The sequence below is a fragment of the Mastigoproctus giganteus genome, chromosome 3, assembly GCF_048544385.1.
Source record: "Mastigoproctus giganteus isolate SK-2022 chromosome 3, ASM4854438v1, whole genome shotgun sequence".
NCBI classification, from domain to species: Eukaryota; Metazoa; Arthropoda; class Arachnida; order Uropygi; family Thelyphonidae; genus Mastigoproctus; species Mastigoproctus giganteus.
Genome location: NC_143577.1, coordinates 158374607 through 158396603, shown reverse-complemented (window position 1 = coordinate 158396603; position 21997 = coordinate 158374607).

Here is a 21997-nt window from a genome sequence, read left to right as displayed (position 1 = left end):
GGGGATATTTTAGTCAGCAAGTGATAAAGATAAATGAATGTCATGAGTTGGTTGTTTGCACCTTTGAGATGGAATGCTATTTTTCCGCAGAAAGTGGCGATGTTTCCTGCCAGCACGTTTCAGTATTCCAATTGGTGTTTGCTGATTTGTTTGCCCTAGAGTTTAAATCCCCTTGAATTTAAGTTGAAGAGATTGATTCAGACATTGGACTTACCCTGCGGGTCTTTTATGCAAGATTGATTCATCTTCCAAAAACAGATAGCCTCCTGATTAAAATCGCATGCTTCAGCAGCATTTAACAATGTTTAGCTCATATTCAGTCATCAAGAAAGACGAACAGCTTTATTTATTTATTTATTTTACATTGGGCTGGAATTGGTGAGTTTAGTGTGATTAAACAAGATAAGAGGATTTTTCAGTGCTGCATCTTAGCGAGAAAATTCTTTAAGAAAGATGGAGTATACTACCGAGTAGAAAGGTTGTGATGTGATGTGATGTGATGTGAAACTAGCAGTTTTGTTAAGAAATGCGTTGTCGTAGAAAAATGTTCGCGAGGACCCCTTTAAAATATTGAGTTGTACAGAAAGCGATTATCTGTATCTCAAGAAAATCTGTGAGATGATTGTCGCAAGAGCTGGCTTTGAAACACTCATCAACTTTAAGCGCTGTTGGAAGAGACTTCAACCTTTATTTACAAAATACAGATGCAACAGTCGCTGATTAACGTTGACAGAGAAAGAAAGAAGATTCGCATTTGGTGATTCATTCCATCAATATTTGGCAAACAACGCAACAGTATTCACCACATTTGGTTCACCAACGAAGCGCACTTCCACCTTAGTGGTCCATCAAATAAACAGATTGTGCGCGTATTGTGTAGTCACTGTAGAATCTTGCGCGGGTCCACTGCATTAGACTGCACCCGACCCTCACTTGCAGTAACTGGAACCGCACTCGAACCTGATCCACATTGTTTGTACCTTCAAACCAGGCTCGCAAACCTCAAAAAAAAGAGACATATCATGAAAATATCTAATAAATTTTGACACTTCAGTAATAATGCATAGTCAGCTTTAAATTAAAATAAATTAGTCGATTATATTAATATTTTATTGCATAAAGCAATTTTATTGTATAAAATATCTTTTATCGTATTTTATATAATTCAAAAAAATATATATCTATAAATTTAAAAAAAACAAAGAAGAACATTTTCGTAATATAATTTGCAAATTTTATCAAGTTGCTGTGTGGACACAGGACATCAGCAGTCTCTATGCTGGATAAGAGAGATTCCTTGAAAGAGAAATCCAGATGCTGAAAACTTTTCGCTTACTGCATTGGCACTGTTGAAAGGAAAGGAAATAATCAAATCCGGACAGAAAAACAGAAAAATGCGGAACATTTTTATATATGAGGGTAAGCTACTTAAATAATACAGTAATTTTGAATTTACAGCTATGAATGCAATTCTAAGTTAGTATTCTTTATATATTTTTGGAAAACTTTTAATGATGTTCTTCTTTCAGTTTTGTGCTGAAGGATTTCATTTTTATTGTAGATTCGATTTCTAATTCTGAATTACTCAGTGAAAAGTTCATGATCAAGAGCAGTTTGCTATTATGTTGTTATATTATACTGCTCTTGATCATGAACTTTTCACTGAGTAATTCAGAATTAGAAATCGAATCTACAATAAAAATGAAATTCTTCAGCACAAAACTGAAACGTTGTGTTCGCCACTGTAATAAAACACTGCACCACCTTAAAAAAAGTAACATTTGTAGTGGAACGTATAAGATATTGTTTGATTAGTCATTTTTTTTCCGAAAAGTAAACGTATTTCGTCAGATAAAGCTTCAATTGCATCAGACAGTAATTGCAAGGGGTTGCATCAGCCGTTTCTATAAATACAGCGTTGAAGGGTATACACGCTCATTCGTATCCTGTTTTGCGGAGGTGTAAGCTGTTGTTGTTGTTTGGTTTTAAGGAGCGTTAGCAACTAAGGCCATATTGCTCCGGGGATATGCGGTGGTCATTCCCTGCCCTTTCCGCATCCTCCGTATTTGGTGGGCACGGGTTCGAACCCCGGTCTAATCAAGAAGCATAACAAGCAAAGGGATGGGGAGAATTATGCTTATTAACGGAACGTGAATGAGAAACTTACAGTGCTATCTTGGAAGAGTGCCTGAAAGCCGTTATTCCACACAGACTTCCAAAACTGCACTTTTCAACAGGGCTCAGCACCTTGCCACACAGCAAAATTGGTAAGTTTTATGCTATTTAGATTTAACGATGAGTTTGTCTTCTTGTCTCACAAGGCTTAAAACATACTTACACTAATGTTTCCCCCTCGTTTTTCTTCTTTGAGGTGCAGTCATACCTCAGAAATGCTGGCATTACAGTGTTGGACTGGTCCGGATTTGAACAATCCAAATCTGAACCCTATTGAAAATTGCTGGTACATAATGTTGTCTAAAATTTCTCAGAAGCCGACAAGTAAGATTCAGCTGCAGGAGAGCATTGTAAGGGTGTGGTACCATCAGCATGAATTGTTGAGGAGGCTTCCATCCTGCAGTGGGTTGATAATGGCTGCAGTTTACTTTTTTTTTTACTTTTACCATGAAATTGGGCAACCGTATATCCAGAATTTGAGTAACTCTATGCTAGAGTTACTCAAAGCAAGGCTGTAACTGGAGCTCGAGGAGGAACAACAAAATATTGAGGACTTATTTTGCTGATTTACAATACATAATACTATTACGTTAACTTGTCATTTGTTTGTACATTTAAATGCAATGAAATGTATGTTTGGCTGTCATGATTGCCATTTGCATGATTTCTCATATTTACATTAATTAAGCATTTTACCCTTTGGGAAGATATTTATGGCAATTAGGTATATATCAGGTGGAGTCTTTTTATTGGATTTCATTCACAGAGATATATCCCATCTAACAAGTGCATTTCGAACATTTCTGCAACCCACAATGCAGCGTAAAAGCAAAATTCACAAAAATGATGTAGTTTGTTTTTTTGTCCGCTACTGTACATTGTATTCAGAGCCTTCGTGAGCAGCACAGTTGGTAAAACCGCCGTCCTCCCCACATTGCCTGGAATAAGACCTGATTTCGAATCCCGTCAAAAAAGTGGAATTTCTGTGTGTCCTTTTCACAACGTGATAGAATTGATTGTTCTGAGGTGAGGGTAGCATGGATTTTTCTCCCGAAAACTGGGGTGGGGGGGGGGTTCTTCCAGAAAACAGAAAATCGAGTTTAGAACACATGCAATTTCCAAACATATTATATACTGCACAAATGATCTAAGTTGCTGGTGCGCATAAAATCTTACATCAACCAACCATCATAATCAGAGTAAATTCAGAAATCGAAAAAGGAAGTCTATGAGTCTCGTGTTTTCGTCTTCTTTTCACGTCTGGCAAAGCGATATTGAGGTGAGGGTTAAAATAATAATTTTAAATCTAGAAAAATAATCGTACCTTTTAGAATGTACGCAATTTATGAAGATATCAGTAGTGGAGTAGCGTTATGTGTAATTAAATGATAAAAAAATAAGGAAAACACGATAAACACAACTCACAATTTAGCAATGTTACTTAGAAAAAATAACAAAAAAATTTACCTCATAACTTAGTAGATTAATTCAAAAACTAGAACCCTCCACCCGAACCGCGAGTAACCCGCGCGTACCCGACCCGTTTGCAGGAGTCTAGTATAAGGTAGTGAGAACCCTAACACAGTCATGCCCTTGCACCCTGAAAAATACAGGGCGCTGTTCGCAATTTTATCTGCAGTATTCATCGGACAAGTCTTTCTGGCTTGACACAGTTAATGCAGAACGCTACCCAAAGTGGTTTTGAAGGAGTCGAAATTTAGTTTTTATTGGTCTGTAGAAGTAGGCATTAGGAGCTGATTTGCATGTTTTGTGGGCTGAAAAACTCTGAATAACTCAAAGTGGGTAACCCCTCTCCTGCCTGAAATCAGCTACCTACAGCCTGGGTTGAAGAACATTTTAGAAATTCTTTCAGTCGTCAACGGGAATCGAACTTTTCCAAACGAGGGATTCGCCGAAATATATCACGCGGACTTGAGCTTCCAGGGAGTCCATTTAATAATCAGTTTTCTCTCGTCTTGCAATCCCCTTTAACATCCGCTTCCTTTTGTTAAATTTATTTTAAATATTTATTAAAATATTTAATAAATTTTTAATTTTTTATTGTTTATTTTATTAAAAATGAAAGATCCGCAGATAACGAATCAAAAAAGAGTTTAAATATAACTTGGATTAAGAGATATCCAAGATTATGAATATATACGTAAGATTACGAATGAATGTGTAATATGGCGGATTCGCAGAAACGAAACGTTCTCGGTTCAAGCATAAAAGTTTTTGCTTTTTGTTCATTTTATTTTTATAAATCATTTGTTACAGTTTCCAATGCGCCTGAAATATAACGCACCGTGTCCTTTACATAACTTGTTTCTTTTTTTCACAGTATGAGTCAAAAATTGCTTTTTAATTGGCTTACGGGCTCTGCGGCCAACCTCTGAAGTCTACGACACACTGTTGAATCCCATATTTTCACCCCGGTTACAGCCAAATCCTTTTGTAAGCCAGAACTAGTCATACGAAGGTCTATTTTGCTCCTTATGATTATATAGACTTTACTTTTGGACGTTGTTTTTATTTTCTGTCCACATCGGACAGAAAAATTTCTGCATCGAAATATCTATGAATACTAAAACTAAAGCGCTTCTCGAGATTTCTATAAATCATTCAATTTTTCCTTAAAACGCATGTAATGACTTCAAACAATCCTGTGAAAAAAAATTAAAATACAGTGATAAACAGTTGTTAACAAGTTGATAAAAGACAACATACCAAAACTCCCACTTTGTTCACATTAAGTTCGAACTGTACTTAACACCTAAGAAAGAGGACTCTGAGGTCCCAGAAAAACATTTACAATGACCTCGGGGATCAATATTTGACCTATCTCTCGCCCCCAATCTTTGGTCGTCGTCTGTTTGCTGTTTCATCATTTACAATGATCAAACAGCAAACAGACAAAATTTTTTCCTCCTGCTCTGCACGTTGGATATCGTAGACCATCCTTCGTATTTCTTTACACAACTTTATAAATCGAGTGGTACCTTCATTACATGCTCCTTTAGTCATCGGAACAACCTGTATTCGTCTTGGTATGGATTCAACGAGGTGTCGAAAGCGTGGCATACGAATCTTAGTCCATGATGACTTAATTACTTCCCACGGTTATTGCCAATTCTATGGTTGAAATCTGTTCTCCGAAGAATTCGTTCCATCTCATCCCACAGGTGCTCAATTAGATTGAGATCTGGTGAGTGTGCAGTAGACCGACCTCAGTAGGCTGAATTCCCTCTTATATTATTGAAGCCAGTTCTGTAGAGTTCTGGCATTATGACACGGCGCATTATCCTGTTGGAAGGACCCATTCGTAGATGAATACACTACAGCCTTGGAGGAATGCACCTAGCTGGAAAAGTTTCCGGATAATCTTTATTATTATTATTATCTTTTATTTTCTCCTAAAAGACACCCGCTTACAGATATTAACCAGGGGGTGCACATTCATATATACAAATATAAGTTATATACATAATTATCCATTTATAATTTATACAAATCATTGTCTTAATAAATTATACATTGTCTAATTAACTATATTATACATACCATTGCCTTATTTTTACATGACAGGCAGATAGAAAGAGAGTACAAGCATAATTTGCAATTTTACAAGGAATTAGAGAATGTTCACATCTACACCACTATTTACAGCGAGATAACAGGAAGACAAGACGTCCAATATAAACATAACAGGAGAAGCACGGAGCAAAAACAGTCCAGACCGGTTCATTCTTCATTTCCTGCATTCTCTTTTGTTTTCATCTGTGGGCTTCACTCAACATTTATAGGTGGAGTAATGCATTCTGAAACAAATGGTGTTTCAAGGAAAAAATCGCCGAAAGCTTCCCAGCTGCGTAAGCGCGCTACTGATTGGAGGGGATGGTGTCCTGTTCACCCACCTTTGCGTCAAGCGGGGCCGAGTCAACAAGTAATAAATAAATAAATTTTCTGTTTATACTCCGGGACGACCAAACAGTCAGAGGAGTTAACAAGATAGACAGAATACAAGAAACAGCACCGTATTCAGCAGTCACGGGCTTGAACCCCGGTCACTCAAGGCACGTGTACTTATGCACCCGCGCGCCTGACCACTAGGCTACGGCGGCCTACTCAGCTTTTGGCGAGTCGAGTCTCCCGGTCAGCGGTTTTGCAAGCGTGAGAATGTTCTTGGTGATAATTATATGAAACCAAGACGTGACATCCAAGTTGGCATATAAAACAGCCCTTGAGATTGTAAATGGCTGCGTAGTGATCCTGTTTAACATCTCAGCATCCAGTACTCTAAACCCAGGAAAGACTTGATGGTAGCATCTGGGGCAGAAGACCAAATCTGAGATGCGTAGAGAGGGATGGTGATGACGCAGCTTAAAATATATTGTTTAACAAGGTCAGGGTTCCTGATACCTACCAGTTCTTGTCTGGAGGTCCATAGCGCTGCGGCATCGGCCTTCTGTACTACCCTAGTTGGCACGATACGTCGCCATCTCCCACTCATTTGGAGAGGTATGGGTTCGATTCCGTTGAAGACTGGAGAATTTTCTAAAGTTCTCTTCACTAGAGGCTGTAGTTAGCCGATCTCAGGGCGATAGTGTAAGGTTTTTATCCGTGAGTCATTCAGTGATTTTGGTTTTCACAACAAGCATGAACACATACTTCTACAATACATTTACGGTTATGAGCGCACGCTGGTGGGGCGGTAATACAAATATAATAAAAATCATCAATGCCTTCCAAATGTTGCGCTATCAAGGGGTACAATGTGTACCAAGAAAACACTCCACCAGCCTGCACTGTTGACACTTGGCATGATTGGGTCCATGAACTGCTCCTCTCATCGGCGTCAAACAGTAGGAACTGCGATTCGTCAGATCAGGCAACGTTTTTGCAACTAATAGAACCCAGTTCAGTTCTATTATGACAAGCTACGACGAGCTATGCGTTCTGAAATGGCCCTTTGGTTACCACCGTTGTGTTACTTTCTTGTTTGATTGATTGTAGTCTTTCTGTTACCCTCCGCGTCTTGTCATCCTCGTTGGCTTCTCGCATCGAGTGTTTCTGACCAGAGGATCGCTTTTAGCTGGATGTTATTTGAATAATGGACCAATCTTGTTACATCAGAGATACAATCGTACATGAAACCCCAGCAGGGTTGCAGTTTACGATATACCCATACCGAATCTGCTGGAACCGACCATCATACCACATTTAGAGTAATTTAAATCTTTCGTCTTGCCGAGTCTCTAATTTATACACATACAGCCACCCCTACGTGTCTGCACGCGTGGTACGAACACGCTAAATGCTTTTTTTAAAAACATTTATAGAAACATGGAGCTTTTCTGTGAGTGCTGTTTTCTCCAAATGTATTAAGTGACACAGAGCATGGATGAAAATATAAAATTCATCGATTTCATAGGTATAGAAAGAGTGTAGAGCGTAATTTCCCCTCCTCCAGTCGAAGCGTTTTTTGCTGTTTAATGCGCTACAAATTGTTCATTAAATCTTAGGTTATTGATCTGTACAGTGATGTTTGTTTTAAAAAAGTCGCGTCGCGTTAAATACGAACAATAATACTGCTAGGAGACGAAAGAAAGTAATTCAGCGAGTCAAAGGACACGTCACATAATGACAGTATGTTTCTGCATTTAAAAGTAAAAAAAAGGTCTTTACATTTTGCACTTATCACCGATTTGATATTAAAGCGCTTTTTTATTCGTTAAAGATTTCAATGACACTAGTCCCTCAACTTTTCACAAGAGTAGCCTGCTGAACACGCGCTGACAATCATACCTCTTTTGATGCCGTTGAGATTACGTCCATTCCTGATTTTGGGGGCTAAAAGTAAATAAATTTTCTGTTTGTACTCCAGGACGGCGACGTAGGGCTAAAGGAGTTTAAAAGATAGATAGATAGATAGATGAGGAGAGAGAGAATACGAGAACATCACCGTATTATTAGTCTTGATCCAGGTTAGCGCAGACGCTTGTAACCATGTTCTCATGTTTGAGCACTTATCGGGCCACACAGCTATATATGGTTTTCTGCACTTCATGAATCATTGCCGTCTGCCATTGCTTTTTCAGGAATCTGAGTTCATTTCAAGCCGACGACTGGTGACATTTCTAAAGTTCTCTTCAGTGGAGGGTGGTAATCCCATTTCTAAAGTTCTCTTCAGTGGAGAGTGGTAATCCCTTGAGTTATTCCCGATTTTTCAGATCACAACATGCATATCATCCCGTGAACACACACTTCTACCGACAAACCATGCATAAGCGTACGCTTGTTACTATAAAATAACAATAAAAAGTAATGAAGCCCTCCCAGTTGGCAGAGTGGTTAGTATCAGTCGCGTAGAAAAGTTCTGGGTTCGAGTTTTTTTCGACGGGAAGAACTTTTATTTTCACAGCCAGGTTTGCCTGTCTCTGGAGAGGGCCGAATGGTTTTAGCTTCTGGAAACTCTGGATTTTCGTGTGGCAAACAGACCTGATACACGCTATTAGGGACATCATACATTACATATTAGGGACATTTTTGCATAGATTGGTGCCTAAAGCCCAAATTTCCATGGCCTTAATAAAGTGCCCAAACATGCAATGTTTAAGAAGAGGTGCCTGTTACATTGTTGGTTGGAAATTTTTCTATGATCGAAGCGGGTTTTGCTTTCTCATTATTCATGAAATTTTTCTTCCTAAAGAGGAAGTCTCGAAAGGTACGGTTCTCAGGGCACAAATTCAAAAACTGTTTTGAATGAAGTCACTTCTGATTTTAAGTGCTGGACTTGTGTGATATTTACAAAATGGCCCATTTTCTGTTTCAACTTAAGCCAGCAGTGATTTATCCTTTTAAAAGTGATTTTATAGAAGGATAATAAGTTTCATTCTTGCAGAATTTGAATGCTGGATGATGCCGATTGATCACCATATTGCATTAAGTGAACAGTGGCATTTATGGTGTCGTTATTAAATGAATAAGGGAAAGAGGATCATTCTTATATTCCACTTCATTTATTTTCTGGAATATAATTCATTTGCGTATAGAAAGAAGCCACAAAACCATTGCCACTTAATTAGAGTAAATTCTTGTGAATATATTATTTCTACATACAATATCTGAAGTATAATATAAGTTAAGAAAAGAGAGCTATTTTGTTGGTTGATATCAATGGACATTTCCATAATGAAGAAGTTTCTTTACTCCTTAAAATTTCTTTATTCCTTTCTTTGGAATTAGCGAAAATGATGTTATGGAGGATACCTTGATTCAATGCACGCGTATGTTCTTAATTATACCATCTTACGTCTGGTAAAATATAATGAAATTTAATGGGCGGTTTTTCTCTCATGATGCGAAAAATTCTACTAGTTTAGACGACACATCAAGAACTCTGCATTAGATTCAGTCAACAAGACCTAATTCTTCACCAAGTCATTTAATTCTCGCTGATTGGGAGAGAATTGAGATTTACTCGAGCCATCATTGAAATCACAACGATCCACTCTTAGTGTCCACAAATCCACGAAAGACACAGAATAGCTTCTTCCTTCAAAGATATGATCAAGAAATTTATATGGTTTTATTAAGATATAATTACTGGTGCCTTTGAATCTTTAATTGCCCCCCCCCCCCCCCACCCGTGCCTTATTTTCTTCCTTGAAGAAATCTCTATAGCCCTTCTAAGAATGCAACGCGCAAATAAATAAAATTGGAGTGCGTGTTTGCGTTTCTGAACCATGAGGACGTGTTTATTTTCTGCCGTACATACAGGTCAGGCGGCGTGATTCATTGTAGGCTACCTCTGAAGTGATTTCCTTTACTTGGCGCACAGAAACAGTTTTGAAGAGCACTTCTTATCTTGCACCCATCCTGTCAGAAGGACCACTTGGGATATTTCTCTGAAATGTTTGTAGCTGTCACTTGAGCTGCGATTGTTGGAGAAGAGAGGTTGTAAAGGGAACAAATATTTCTGCGAGATAGCGAGTGAGTATTGTGGAAGGTGGTCAGCATTCGCTAACGTCCCAAAATACAGGACTGTAGCCCCACTTCCTATAACGTAAGGAATGCAAGCTTCTGTGTACAGAAATGGTTCTCCGTTGTTGGTGGCATTGTGCAAACGTGAGAAAACACGTGGAGAAATTCCACCCCGCATCAGGTAAGTCTAACGGATGCCCCAGCTGCTAGCCACTGCACGTGTGACTCGTGGCAGCATACATTCATGTCCGCGTTCTCTCTTACATGCTGGGTGCTGGACATACAGGGTTTGGCTGCGGGCGACACATTTTCTCAGCAAAAGAAAGGTGGGGGAGGGGAATTCTGCTAATGTCTGTAACGACCTCTGGAGCGAGGGATTTCTCAGATGGGCACCTGAGGCCGACCTAGCACTGCAGGTGTGAGGCTATGTTTGCGTTCTGCTCGTTGAGGTTTCTTCTCCTTCTCGAGGGGTGTGAGCGAACGGTCAGAGGGAGGGGCGGGTGAGTACATGCATCATAGTTCAGTGTCCAGTGTCACAAAACTTAGTGTCGCAGTTTTGCAAGGAAGTTAGCGCGGAACAGGAGATTCAAAAGATTACGTAAAACAATCGCACGAAGTTCTTGAGTAATATCCAGCCTGTCTTTGAACTCACACGCGATTTTTTCTAACACCGGATCAATTTCCATACGAAAAACTGCTGTACGTTACTATTTTCTGCTTATTAATCTTCCTTTCATCCCCAGGACGGCTGTCCAGAAGATGAAAGGAAGATTAGGAAGATGAATGGAAGTTCGAAGTATGCCGATCTTTAATTTTCTAATAACGCAATCAACTGCCTACAACAACCCACAGAAACAGTCCACGTACTGCGTTGCTTATTTCCTTAATTTGCTATTATGCAGTTGTTTAGGATTTTAGGTGACCTCTGATCAACACGTAAATCCGACTTAGAAGCCTGGACCGGCGGTGTTAGCCAAATCCCTCTATACGTTTTCGCTTCTGTGAAATTCTTGAGTTGCTGCTTAAGCTTCTTATAGTCGTTTAGCTTGTTGGGAGTCAGTTTCTATAGAGTTTAAATATTAGAAATACCAAGACCAGACTTGAAATTTTCACCTCGGAAAAAGACTAGCTAATCGCTATGGAATATACGCAGTTTATAGACACCATATATGAACGCTTCCTGGCTTTAGTTACCGCAGCACAAATTCAAATATTTCTTGAAGTATTTAATTTATTCGAAATGGCTTCATGAAGAGTGATATTAAAAATTACTCCAATCAATTCATCAATGAATACTGTCACCAACTCTTATCCTATTTTTCAACTGTTTCTTCGCGGTTGTGAGTCTTAGTGTTGGCTCTTGTGCCTGTTGATGAATGCTTATATGGGAAAAGTAGCTTCATCCTACCAGGGCAGTCCAGACCCTTATCCATACAAGCATTCCATTCGCGAATTTCAATCTTCTGTCCGAATCCGCTGCTGACAGCTCTTGGACCTAATGTGGTTTTCTAGGTGTCATCTTCACATTCTTTCTTTGGGATCTCTGGCACAGCTAGATGCGTTAGTTATTGCATTTACCTGAACGCATTGTTTTGTGGATTTTTTTGGGACTTCTGAAAGTTTCGTCAATTTCTTGAACATTTTCCGCATACTGTACGTGGTTATGATTGGTTTTCCAATTAAATTATTAACTTTTTCTGCCAACTGACGTAGACAAGTGGTCAACGAGAGTGCAGTAGCCCACGTTTGGGTTAACCATGGTTTGAGCCCACTTCACTGCTGTTGTTGTTGTTGTTGTTGTTATTTGGTTTTTAGGAGCATTAGCAACTAAGGCCATATTGCTCCGGGATAGGCGGTGGTCATTCCCTGACCTTTCCGCATCCTCCGTATTTGGTGGTGACGGGCTCGAACCCCGGTCTAATCAAGAAGCGTGTGATACGCACTGCTGCTCCTTCCCACCTGGCTACGGAGGCGCGAACTTGACTGCTAAATAAGGTTAATAATTGTATTCTTGACTAGTTGTAAACGTCTCTGACTTACATGAGGAGGAATATTGTGACTGTATGAGGAGTGATAGCAAATCGACCACAGAACACACACTCAATTTGCAGACATATTACAGCAATGTGGCCTAAGTTGTTGATGTGCCTAAAAACTCCTAGAACAACCAACCGCCATAGTACTCTGTGATGAATACAGAACTCTTTAAAATTTCTAAAAGTGAGTGTAGTGTGTGGGTCTTGTTTTGTTGTTTCGTTGTTTCTGGTCACTTTGATACCAGGGAGCAGCAATCACGAGGAAGCAGCTTCCTAGAACCAGTTCATTCCACGAGGAGGCGGCCCCTCAACTGTGTACATACTGGCCAGGCAAAGAACTAAGCTAAAGATCCGTATCCACAGGAAGGCAGAAAACCATTGCCTGTAATTGCGGTACCAGAAAATCGAAATAAGAATAATAATAAAAATACAGTTTTACTTTGGTTTTTGTCCCCTCCGGAAAAAAGAAAAATAATAGTAAAAAAACCCCATAGAAATAAGCGAAAAATATATGAAAACTAACAAATTATTAAGGAAATAATAAAATGCCTCTCTGAAATAGTTTCGGTATATTATTATTATTATTATTGTCTAATTGCAGCCTTGATTGGTAGTAGTGGCAATTGATTAGTGGCAAGAAAGCAAGCTTATACAGCATTAGCCAAAAACAAAAGAAAAGCCAATGCTTTCCGTTTCACCTGTCCATCGACTCTAAAATTTAAGAGTTTCTCCAGTTATTTCTTGAATTTATTCAGTATACCCACCTCTACAACACCAGATGTGAGTTTTTTCAAACAATCAACCGATGTCTGGCCGGTGGAAAATTTCTGCACGTCTTACCTTCGACCATCCTTCCTCAATTTGAATTTCTGTCCTCTCATGTGTGCAGTTTGAGCAACAGGAAGAATTCCATTAACATTGAGTTCATTCAATCCATTTAAGGATTTATCAATCATATCTTTTCGCAGATGCTTAGTTTCCAGACGCTGCAGTTTGCAAAACTAAAGGGTATTCTGGTAAGGGCACCCTTTTGCTCCCCTCACTGCTCTTGTTGCTCATCTTTGCACCCGTTCCATCACATCCACATCCTTCCTAAAACGAGGCTTCGAGAACCGTATGCAGTATCCAGATATGGCCGGACCATTGACTTATGTAATCGGATAACGCCCGCTTATCCCTGCTAGGGATAAGGAGAATTGCATGAAAATTTCGTGCAATTCTGGTGGTTGACATTCGAAGAGACGCCAGGATTGTCTGTATATATTTCTATCTTACGTTTAAAATATATTATATTTTTTATCTTTTATTATTATGCTTTATCATTTTTCAATTTCTATACTCGTTACTTTTCCCATTTAGTTTTACTTTTTCTATAACTATCCTAGCTCCTCCCATCTTTCCATTTTGTCTTCCCCATTTTCTTTTCTCCACAACTTTTATCAGTACATAACACTTATATACATTATGACTGTTGGGTGCTTTCTGTGGTCTATCAGTGGCCCTTTTGTCCGTAAGTTAAAAATAAATACATTTTCTGTTTATACTCCGGGACGGCCACACAGTCAGAGCAGTTCACAAGATCGAAAGAATAGAAAAAACAGCACCGTATTTAGCAGTCACGGGCTTTTCCCCTCTACCTTCCTCTTTCCATTTCCAAAATTTATATGTAAATAAAATAAGAATAAAATAAAACGATGGAAAGGATAAAGAAATAAATAAAATTAAGGGGGAAGGAAGAGGAAAAAGGAAAGAAAGTGAAAAAGGAAAGGTGTTAATTGTCCAGTTAGAAATGCCAATTGATAGTATGTAATACAAGTTACAAAATAGGGAACAACTCTCCAATTATCTTCTGTAATAATTACTGTACTTTGTTACATTTTTACATATGCAACACTATTTTACAACAGTACGTTAGAAAACAAAGTATTAGCAATTACAACAATTCTGTACAAAACAATGTATAAACAGTTCTTACTTTGTACTGTTTTCAGTAGGCAGTATTATTCATGGTTCGAGTAGAGAAGACAGATTGTTTGGACGCTTGGAACTGTTTCAGCCTTCCCCCATGAATGCGATGCTCAAAGGTAGGTGCAATCGTTTTCTTTTCAAAGCATCAATTAGAAAATTCTTTGAACTTTTGATCTCAAAACACAATACGGTAGTTTTAAACAGTTTTTAATGTTTTTGAAGAGAAAGTCATTGAAGTCATTTGAAGAGAAAGATTAGTCATTGAAAATTAAAAACTAAATATATTACTACAAAATGGTACTTCAAAAGTTTCCGCGCTGAATACTGTGTTTATAAATATCTTTTAAATTTTTGAAGAGAAAGCGTTATATGGTATTTGAGAAGGTTATTTTACAGCAGTCGTGGCCCAAACCTTATAACACAAAGGGTGGCATGGCACCTGAGAGGTGCTCCCTTTTTTTTTTTTTTTTTTAATTTGTAGAAAAAACCTGTGTTTTTGAATTGATCATTGCTATACCAATATTTCAGCTTTTCTTAAAACGCATTACATTTTGTTAAACAGATAATAATATTGAAAGACGTGATTTTCAACATTAATATCTGTAAATTTTCGTAACGCTTTTAGCATGACGGTTTTTCGTTACAAACTTTTTTGGAATAACGCCAATAAAAAACGTTTTTAACGTCAAAAAGCTGTTTAGTTTCCGCTGTATATATTTGTGTCTTTAATTGGGATTGTAATATGCGTATTTTTTCTGTTTTTTATGTATGCGTGCATAGCCAAATAAAATTCACAAAAGATCTACTGTACTATAGGTACATAAAGGTAGTTCTTTATTTTGTTATTATTTGTTCTTGTAACCGAAGTGATGTTTTGTGACGGTGATATTGCAAAGACAGCTGTCACTAAAGAAGTGGTAAGAAAATACCACGAAACGTTTAGCGCCAGCTGTCTTTGCAATATCACCATCACAAAAGATCACTTCAGTTACAAGAACTTTGGGTGTTGTTAAAATAATAATCTCAGTTTTTGCCCCTAACCCTCGTTTAGTGAGGGATCTGGATTTGATTCCCTGGAAGAATTTCTGAAGTCTTTGTCAATCAAGGCTGCAATTAGACTATCTGAAGCAGAGGAAGTAGGGTTCTCCCTCCCCCCGTGAATTATTCGAGGTTTTTCGGCCTCGAATAATTCAACCGGACCATTTTTGTTGTTGTACTACACTCTTGCCATAACGGACACGTACTCATAAGCATCTGGAGGGAAAGTACCAGTTGAACAGGGAGAGACAGAGATGTGATTGAGTCCTGTCTGTCGTAGACCCGTTAGGTCACAGTGAACTTATGGTGATGGTATGCCCCTCGATCCAGTAACGTGGACAGAGGTGAAAAACTTTCTTCTCTTCACTGGAAAATCACCGAAAACCATTGTGCTTTATGGACTGCACACATAGACTGGATGGTCTGTTGTCATGGCAAATCCTCTTCAGCCTAAAAAGTGGGAGGGGAGACAAAGAAAAGCTGATTACACTGAAGAAATTAAACGTTGACAATAATTACATATTTAATTATGATACATTGAGAATAATTATGTTAATCAAAATGACATTATTTCAGCTTTAAATCCTTTTCTTGACGATTTAAAGATACTTAACGATACTATACTTGGGGCAAAGCTCAACTGAATCTGGAGTCCTCAGCAGCTATCGTCACTTCGCTTTCAGAATACAGAGGGTTAGTATAATAGCGATGGTAGGGCGAATTCATTGGTTCTTTTTATATTGTTTCTTTTTATATGCTGGAAAGAGTCCCTTTTGTTGGGTTCCATTCTTTCATTTCTTTTTTTTTTTTTTTTTTTTTTTTGATAGTAGGAGCCGAAACACCTGTTAAATCTGCAGCTAGAACTGTAATTGTCGTTTAATTTACAGGACGCATCCCATGCGATAACCTTGGAAGAACTATGTTAAGTGGCAGTAGCGCGACTGCAGTTAAGTCAGCGTACAAGAAAAGTTAGTGATGTCCCATGTTCTTCTTTTTTATTTCTTTTTTCCATTTGTTGTTGGATTTCTATTGTTCTGATTTTAATGAAATTTGGCGTGGCTGGACAGATATTTTTAGCGAGTCGAAATACGAAATTTCATAAAAATCGGTCCACTGGAAGAATATAAGATACGTCGATGATGTACAGAAGCGGTGTTTGCAGCGCTAACGAGGACGTCATCACCTGGTTGGGTGTATAATTGATGGAACGGGATTCTTAAACTCCCACGACGAATGAAATACGTTCACATCCAATATTTGCGGTATTTCATTACTCGTCGGGCAAAATTAATGCCAAAAAGTGTATTTGAAATCAATATGGAGCTAATTTATACGAGTGTAGAAATTACATCAATTGCGGTGCATATGCTTTTCAGTAGATTATCCAAACTCAGGTTTGCTGCGTGTACAAGAAAGCCCAATAATAATTATTTAATAAAAACGTGATTGCCACTTTTTCTTCTTAAGTGTTTTCTCTGTAGATCCACACGTTTGATAGCTTTATTATTTCTTCGGTTTACTTTGGGCCTTGCTGCTCACGGTTGTAATTAGAAGTTCCATTTGATAAAAAATATTAATCATTTGAGTTTTTAGCGCAGTGTGGTGGTACTAATGCGTTTGCCCCTTGTGTTTGCATTCAGAATTATTTATTAAAAGCAGAGGGTTTAGTTTTTAGGCGCTTTCGCATTATAGATGTATACATGCTAAGCGTCTGTTGTCTTCACTATGTCCGTCCGTCCACATGTAATATACGGACTTTTGTTGGGCAGATTTTTTTGAAATTTTGTATTTCGGTTTGTTAAAATTATTTGTCGAGCCACGCCAAATTTTATTAAAATTAGAAGAATAGAAATCTGGCAATTATAGAGAAATACGGGAGTTGGTTTAATTTTACAGTTGTAATTAAACTAAATGGCCAAGTTTAGAGAACGGAAACCCTGTAGAGTTTTATTAAATGTTCTGTAAAGTTAGTTCTGTAAAATTAATTCAAAAGAAGATAACTATATATACTTTTTATTTCTATTAATCACAGAAAATGAAAACTCATTCAATTTAAGAAAAAAAAGCTGAACCTCTGAAATGTAACGCACTGTGTGCATTAACTAACTTGTTTATGATGTTCAGGTTAAATAACTTTTCAACAGTTATTTCTTTTAGTATCTCTCTCTCGTTTTTATTTCTTTTTCCTGGAGAGTTTCCACATCGTTTCAGGAGTAGGTAAAGAGTTATTGGTTGCAGATTGAGTCCATGATTTTGGGTTGCCTGTGCGCTGTGCAAATAGAAACGTGTGTTCCTAACTTGTTACTTTTAACCTGCCAACTCAAAGAAAACGCAAAAGTCCATCGCCCTTTTTCGCCATGAAGCATTTTGGGGGTTTTCATCCCACAGCACTTTCTAATATTGGCCCATGAACAAACGCTTGTACAGACAAAATGCGATGCCGGCTTGATGTTGCGCTCTTTGGTTGTGGAACAAATAATAATATATCAGTCGACCTCTGCTTAATTAAGGTTGCGTCCATGTTCGCGCTAGATCTGATTAGACCAAATTCGCATTATGAGATGGAAACTTTTCGACAAATAACTTGGCCCTGCTGCGAATCGCTTCACATCTCTCGACATGGAGTAGTGATTGCCGTAATCCACAATAAGCTACTCTTGCTTGGAGAGCCCTCTCGTGTCATCTCTCTCTCTCTCTCCGTGTCTTTGTAAGTCTCGAGGTGATGACTACGCCGTGTGCGCAAGCGCACTTGTATCTTTTTATTTATTTTTTCCCTCTCCTCTCCTCCCCTCTTCTCGAGACCACGTTATCTATGTTTGTATCAATTGCAGGTACAGATTGACGATATTTCTTCCTCCAAGCCCACCTTTTCAAACTTATGAATGGTGAGTGGAAGAGTGTTGAAAGCGACACCGTCTTTAGCAACGCGCGTCAAAGCACCCCTATTGATAGCTTACAATGAGCAGTTTTAAGCCGATGTGCCTCCTTTCCATTGGTGGTCCGATTTAGGAATCCAGGGAGAGCCTCGCTGATCCTTGCCCTCCCTCCCTCTCCCTCCACCCGTGCAGTCCCATGATGAAGCTAGTTGAGCTCCGACTGTCACACAGGTGGTCACCGTAGTAAGGGTAAAACACATATTAGGCACAATTACGGCCTCCACTCTGAATCAGGGCTGTTGGCACCTCAGCTTTGCACTCACAGAAACGAATGCTAATTCCCTTTATGCTTCGCCAATCCCGTTTCTATTCCTTCCTTCCTCGCGCTGCTTCGAAATCCGTTTTTGGTTTCGAAAGGCAGTACTAAAGGCGAGGAATCTCCCTCAACTGCGCTGTCTAAAGGTAACCATTTATAGGACCGGAACCGCCAATTGGTAATCCTCATGTTTCTCTGGTGAGGTGTGAACCCCCACTCGCTACCCCTCCTCTTGGTAGGATTGTATACCCCTTACATAAATTATGAACCACCAGATGTTATTGTGTTTGATACCAGTTGGGTATGTGTAAGCCTCACGTTGTGTTAAGGCAAGAAAAACTTAATCCATCGAACCTCGGGCATTGCCGGGTCTCGGCTACATTGTCATCGGATGTCGAGACAAAGAAGAGGTGAGATTTGGCCTGCGGTGCGACTTAAATATCGGATAACAATAATGATGTCATCGTTTGCTATTCGTTCTGATGGTAGCCAGAGAGCTATTAGTTCTCTATACAGCGGTACAAGCTCTGCTGCTTGTAAATGAACTCGTAACACATGTTCCCTCGTCGGAAATCTTCAGGACTTTTAGACCTGCACGCAGAAGCTTCATTCTGGAAAGATTCCCGAAAACAACAGTACGAGTTTGTTGATTGCTATCCTTGTAGTAAATGCCACGATGAATTGTAGGTAGACTGATTCGCAGATAAGCCCCTTCCCCCGCATCATAATTTCATTTTTTTTATCTACGTTCCAGTAATATCCCCCACCCTTTTCTTCATCCTTTCAGTTTTATTTTAAAATAAAAAGGCTGTTAGCAAAAACAGCAAGCACTAACAATTTAATGGTCTGAAACAGTACGTTAGTATTGGAGATAATCAGAATTTCAGATCAAATTCAGTTCTACCTTCGAATACCGTTTATGGGTGGCCAAGCAGTGCTTCGCCATTAATGTCAACACACTGTTTAGATGGAATAAATCACCGATTGTTCCCTCGGTAGTGGGATGAACCCGTCTTTAAACTTTATGCACTCAGCTGAATTTATTTATTTTGAAACTAGTGGCCATGGAATAACCACTGGTCCTTGCCGCTGAGCAGGTAAAGCGTTAATCGATCCCCAATGTCATCAAAATGACATTGAAGACTGAAAAGGCACCAAATTATTGAAGTCCACGCAGAAAAAATTTGGATGTGAAACGCCAGTACGAGAAATACAATCTAGTATTAGAAATGGAAAGGTAAAAATAAGAATGTACAGACTCATCACTCGGTAAATTATGTCTTATACTCTGAAAACATCCTTTGACTATACTACGCTTATAAATCTATATGTTAGCGCTTTCAAGCACTTAAGATTGTTAAAAGTCAATATCATAGCCTTTTTTTCTCAGTTTGTTCTGATTTTGTTCCTGTTGTCCCTTTGACGATATGGCAGTTCAGAGGACGCCATTCAAATCCAAACAACTGCGTCTTTCGAAACAATTATGCAGTTGGGATTTGGACGGCGACACTGTTTAGTCCAACGGTCTCCATACGACCATGGAACTGGTCGTATGGAGACCGTTGTTCAATTTTCAATAGAAATTGACCTTCGCGGCGATATACATCGTTTCTCTGTACAAAATTAGACAGTCTGTCGTCGAATCAGGGGTCCATTTATTTATCCACCAATGGTAGGACAATCAAAATTTGTATGAAAAGTAGTACAGAAATTAATGACTATTTTTCCTAATTTCTTTTTATTCTACAAGGTTTCGTCGACCTATGTCTCATTTAATTTCATACTATTTTCATAGTATTAGGTCTTAAAATTGTATTTTATTTTATGATTTTGTTTTTCGGCCCGCTTAAGCCAAAATGTTGAAGACCGCCTCTGATTTATTTGATTAGTGAAATAAATAAAAACAAAATTAAACGATATCACATGAAGGTGCAGAGTTATAACCGAAACATGCATTGTTATAGAATCAGACTGTTATCGAAAAGGTACTGTACGAAACTTGTCAGCCACTTCAAGCCATTTCAAACACCTTGGCCCTCTTCCGAAATTATGGAGAACACGCTTCTTCCATGCGTCACAAAATTTATATTCAAATTAAAAATTAAAAAAACAGAAAAATGGAATAACAATTAAAACAAAAATGATTAATCGTTTCATATTTCTATTTATTTGACGTATCTTTCATTAATTGGTAAAAATAGATCTATTTATTTTTTATCCAAGCGTAATAAGAACATTGGGCCTTTTTTAAAAATGATCTGTTCTATATTTCAGTACAAATAAATAAAAATGAATGGAACAAGCGCGAAGATTTAAAATATTTCTTTAATTCTCTAGATTCCTCAAACCAGACTTTTGTCATTCGTGAAGATAATTAATTTCTGTGAAATGTAAATTTAGATTTCACAGAAATTAATTATCTTGACAGATGTGAAAAGATTTCAGTTAATTAATTTCAACAGATTTCAATTAATTAATTGAAACAAAGGAATGGCCGCTGTAACCGAGTGGTCAAGCCAGAGGATACAGAAGTATAAGAGTTTGAGTTACCGTGGTTCAAGCTCACGTGACTCCATCCATCCCACCATCCTAAACCTCCCAATACCCCTAAATATTTATCTAATCAATTCGATGACACTGAAACCATCACCTAAACATTGCATAATGTACCGCATAATGTACCAGGGGAACCCCCCACCTCCTTAAGTCAATAATCCAGTTACTTCTATTGATATATTGCAGACAGTTCCATCTAACAGCTTGTCTGAAATTTAAGACAACCTATTCTCAAATTACCCAGTTACTTCCAATCGTATCCAATAATCAATTGGATATCAATTGGATACGTTGTATGTTTTATGAAGGCAATCAAGATTTCTGTACACGCCATAAAATTGAAGACTAAGTATCCAAAATTATAGCTCATTCTGTTTACTCTTCCTTCCTGATCATTATAACTTGATAAATAAACCTAAAAACTGGCCCTCGGGAACCTTAATTAACACATTTAAAGAGTTAGTTATAACTAGTTCATCTACTCTTCACTCCAACACTTTATAGCATCCACAGCATGTATCAAATCTTCCCCATCCTCGCAAACACATTGATTGCTACTTACATAATTGTAAGAGTACTGTGAGATAAATACCTACGTTATTAAATTCCCAATCAACAAAATGTTATGGCATTCTTTCTCACCGAAACTTGGCTCAATTCCTCTGTCCTCAATGGTGAGATTATTACACCCGAGTATTGTGTACTTCGAAAAGATCGAACTACCAGACACGCTGGTGGAGGAATCAATAATAATGGCACAAAAATCTTAGGATATTAAACTGTGGTAGCTTCTCCAATTAAGAAGGAGCCAATTAAAAATAAGAAAGAAACTGCGTTATTTGTACATTACAATATTAATTTTAATCAAAACTGACAACTTCTCATTTATAACGTTAAATATAAAACAAAACTATCGACCCATTACAATATTAAATAGCATTTCAAAAATATTTGATACCATCATCCATGCAAAACTTTCAATATATTTATCATAATATTGGAGGCCGAATTAATGGTTTTCATCCACGAGGAACCGTGACTACAATCCT